We start from the raw sequence: 4812 nt of genomic DNA, 5'->3' as shown, positions 1-4812 counted from the left end.
GTATGTAAATTATGTCATGGTAACATCTATCTTGTACATAATTCTCTATATGTCATTTTCCCCAAGCTTTATCATATTTGGTGCAGAATTCTCAATATACTGGAACTGTAAAACATTTACAATCAACCAATTTGCAGCATTACAGCAACATTTTTGTACATTTTAGCTGGCTTTCCCTTGTCAGTGTAGGCGTTGTTTAAATAATCAAGGTGGGTTTGGCCAAACAGGTACGTAGTTAGGGCTCAGTTTGCACTCAGCAGCCAAAGGACAGAGTAATAAAGCAAAATGCTTGGGTCCCAAAGGTCTCTTCTCTGTAGGAGGAGGACTCAGGACCCAGAAAGGAAGATGTGCTTACTGAGTTCTATCCCAGGGATAGCTCCACATAGTGAGTCTGATGCTACCACCCACTCATCAAAAAGAAAAGTGGACTCCATCCACAGTAGAGCAGTCTAAGCAGTCTCCTCTTGTTCAAATTTAGTTCAGATTTGAATAACTTCTTTCCTACAGTAGATTTCCAGCTCTGGCTGAGAGGCATGTCAGCCTCAGAGCCTAACTATTTAAACTCTGGGAGAGTTTTCTTTAATGTGTAAGAAAAAGTAAATGCTGCCTACTTCAAATTGAGTACTCATATCATCCCTCACCAGCAGAGAAAACAAAGACCCAGAATAGCTGGCTCTTTTTGGGCCAGGAGCATCCTTTAAAGAGGCTTAGTTAAGACCGAACCCTTCCACTTCTCTGAAAGAAGCGAGAGCTCTGGGTTCCAGTACTTTGGCGCCCTGATGTACCAGGATCTGTGCCATCATCATACAATGAGGCCCGAAGGAGGTGGAATGTGGAGTGTGTGGGGAGTCAGTGCTCCTGAGGGCCAGCACCTCTCATCCTTAAAGCGTGTCACACTTTCGACATCGTGTGCATCCTCAGATCCCTCATTAGTGTGGTGGGCATGAGTTTTCAGATTTTAAAATACTCAGTTTTTATAACATCCCTTTTCTGCTCCCAAACCGCAGAGAGCTCCTTTTTTTCTTGTAACTTCACACCTGTTTCTCAGGCTGACTTTCCAGGCCCCCAGTGCTCCATCCTCATCTGACCTACCCTGTCTCCAGTACCTGCCCTATCTCTGCTGTTCTGAGTCTACAGAGCTTGTGTGTCCTTGTCTTCACTCCTATGCTAGTTTATCTCCATGTGCTTCCTTTTCCCTTTCTCAGGTTGTCATCTCAGTCCACTCAACTGCACAAACTCCACCTGACTAGATATAGTCCAACAAATGTTTCTTGCACATGTTAGAAAAATAACTGAGATGTGGGCTGGACGCAGTGGCTCACACCTATCCCAACATGTTGGGAGGTCAAGGCAGGTGGATCACTTGAGGCCAGGAGTTTGAGGCCAGCGTGGTCAACATGGTGAAACCCGGTGTCTACTAAAATAAAATCACAAAACTTAGCCAGATGTGGTGGTGAACACCTGTAATCCCAGCTATTCAGGGGGCTGATGTGGGAGGATCACCTGAACCTGGGAGGCAGAGGTTACAGTGAGCCAAGATCACACCATTGCACTCCACTCTGGGAGATAGAGTGAGACTTTGTCTCAAAAAAAAGAAAAAAGAAAAAAAAAGAAAGAAAAGAAAAATAACTGAGAAGTGAATATGTGTTATATCCCTTCGCTGAAAGAAAACATTAGAGGGCATGAGATGGGATGATAAAGGAGATGGACCCAATTTAAAAAGGGCCAAAGAAGGGAGACTCAGGTAGGAGAAGGAAGCTGAGGATGGACGGAGGATGGAAGGATACAGAAGTTTGTGAAAGACACCAACAGGGGTTGTTTAGCCTAAAAGGAGTACCCTTCTTGTCTCTAACCACTCCCTCTGTTTTCCCAAAATAAAGTGTACTAAATATCTCTTAAGCAACAATTATGAAGAAACAAGTCCCTGGCCTCAAGTACCCAAGATGGTACTGAAGGAAGGAGTGCCTTTGCCACATCACTGATAAGTCTTCATATGTTCTGTGGGTGGGGCTCACCATGCCTTCCAAGAAAGTCATTTTCCCTCACTGAGATTCAATTTTCTTATCTACGCAAGAAGGAAATTGGATTAGGTCTGGGTTCTCAGGCTTAGATGTGCATCAGGATCACCATGGCAAAGTTTTCAGGTTGCCCACCCAAATCAACCCACCTTAATCCCAAGGCAAAAGGATGCAGTGAGGCACAGGATGCCCAGCCAGACTGACTTTCCCAGTCTCTGTGAGCAGAAGTATTTCATGCTGCTTCCAAGTTCAGGTCTTACAACATTGGACTGGCCTCCTCTGTGATTTTTTTCTTCTCAACAGCTAGATCGCCAAAATGGACATGTGTGCCCCAACTTTAATCATGCAGATAATGGCAATGTCCTAGAAATGGCCTGAACAGTAAAATGGAAGGAGGCCACATCCCTGAATAATTGTTAAGCACAGTTATTTTGCTAGCCTGGATTGCTCATTTTGCGACTGTTATATGAGATTAAAATATTTATATATTTTTACCCACTATACTCTGATATTTCATTCCATGGGCTTAGCCTTACCCTAACAAATTCAATAGCTTTTGGAGCTATTATAAATACAAATCCCTGGGCCCCAATCCCAGAAATTTGGGTTCTATAGATCAAAGATAAGACTGCAATATGTGGGTCTTTTAAAAGTGCATTAGGTTTGTTGATGTGCTTCAAAGTTTAAACACTACTGGATTAGATGAACTAAAGTTTTCTTTTTAATCATAGGACATTCTAATCATGATGAAGGAAAAAAGGTTGCTGCCTATATATTCAGAACTTTTGAAGACAACACTGAGGCAAAATAATTCAATTTAACTTAAAGAGCTTCCACCTCCTACACAGTCTCCCAGAACTAGCAAGGCAGTCCTTTTATACTGAAAGTCCTTCACTATAGGGTACGTCTGTGAGCAAACGTGAAGTCACTGTAAGAGGAACTAATGTTTCCAAAACAGTGACAAGTTAAAAGAGGTGTCACACACATGAAATGCCTCCTTTTCACTCCAGCAACCAGAGAACTGACTGGTTTGGGATAACATGGCTGTTTTAAATCCTTAATCCTTCAGGTTTCAAAGCCTGCTAAACTTATTCGAAATCATATACAACAATCATTACGAAGATGTTTAATGGTAATAATAATAATAACAGTGGAGCTTTTATGATATGCTAGGCACTAGTTTATTTACTTTTTATTCTCAGAAGAATGCCCAGGAGGCAAATACTATTATTATTCCCCCTTTAGTGATGAAGAAACAGAAGCACAAAGACTTTAGGCAATGTACAGGGTCACGTGTATAATAGGTGGTCCCCCAGGAGCAAACGAGGATAGTCTGATTCTGTAGGCCACACTTTTCGCCACTCATCTTTATTTGAAGGAAAACGGCAAACTTGCTTATAACCACACAGAAAGATAAAGGTAGAAAAAATTCTACCTCACAGGATTGTTTTGAGGATTAAATGGCAAACCATTATGATTAATTTAATTATGATTAAAAAAGGACACTGTGCTAAGTAGATAACTGAAAAAAATTCAATACATCAAAAGAATTGATATCTTTAATATATAAAGAGGTCATCAGTTTAATAAGAAAAAGATGTAAATGTAATATAAATTAAATCAAGGGGCTATCATAGTTTGCCTACCCAATCCACACAAATAAGATTAAAAATAGAACGTAGTGGGGACATAGGTACAGGAAGGGGTTGTTCTCACGCTGTCCTCCCAGGGAAGCAAATTGATGCATTTGCTGTCTTTGAGGAGAGCAATGTGAGCTAAGCCCCATTTTAGTTTCCAGGCCCTCTGCACATTTGGCTGCTTTGCCTCCTTGTTGACACTCCCCTCTCCTCTTAAACCTTCTTTAGGTAAGAGACCTGCCTCAGTCATCTCTGGCCGAGGTGGTCTTTGAGGTGGCGTCCTCACTGGAGGCTTGAACAGGCCCTGAGGTTTGTCTCACCCAGGGTCAAAGGGCATGGTCACAAGAGCTGGCCAAGCTTCCGGGTTCTGCTGCTATGCATGTGTTCCCCTCGTCCTCCCCAGCTCAGGCTGTTCCAGGAACCCCATGTTCTCTGTGAGAATGTGGGCTGAGCTGTCTGACCTCTCATATTAACTGTCCCTTCGGAGATCTCTCCTGGGTACAGGAAACAGATGCCTGTTAGAGGAGGAATATGAGGTGGGAGGCAGGGTTGGGAAGATAAACTCTTGACCCAGCCCACACAAAGTGTGATCACTTCCCCCTTCTTTATACCTTTCACCTTCTTCTTTCTTTTATTTTTTTGAGACAGGGTCCCACTTTGCCACCCAGGTTGGAGTGCAGTGGCGTGAACACAGCTCATTGCAGGCTAGACCCCGTGCTCAGGTGATCCTCCCACCTCAGCCCTTCAAGTAGCTGGGACCACAGGCGTGCACCACCACATCCAGCTAATGCTACCTTTCCCCTTTTTTCTGTTTATATCCCTTCCTCATCCAACTTCCATGCTCTCTTCTCTTGACGAGATTGTGCCCTCAATACACATCTCCCTTTTGCACACTGCCATGACTTTTGTATTCTATTTTCCTTTTAGGCTTTGCACTGTTCAATTTTATGTGTTCTTTTCTGTGTGTCTTGCATTCACACTCACTGTTTGGGTATAAAGTGACAAGTTGGACAGATTTCTGGAGCCAGGCCAATTATAAAACTTTCATTTAAAGGCTGATATTCAATGTGTCTTGGTTTCAGCCCCTGGGGGAGCAGTCCACACACTAATGCAGGGCTTGTGGAACATGGGGGCCTACTTTGTTTTGCTGAGCGACA

This window comes from Pongo pygmaeus, chromosome 15, assembly GCF_028885625.2.
Source record: "Pongo pygmaeus isolate AG05252 chromosome 15, NHGRI_mPonPyg2-v2.0_pri, whole genome shotgun sequence".
Classification (NCBI taxonomy): domain Eukaryota; kingdom Metazoa; phylum Chordata; class Mammalia; order Primates; family Hominidae; genus Pongo; species Pongo pygmaeus.
This window is presented reverse-complemented; position numbering follows the sequence as displayed.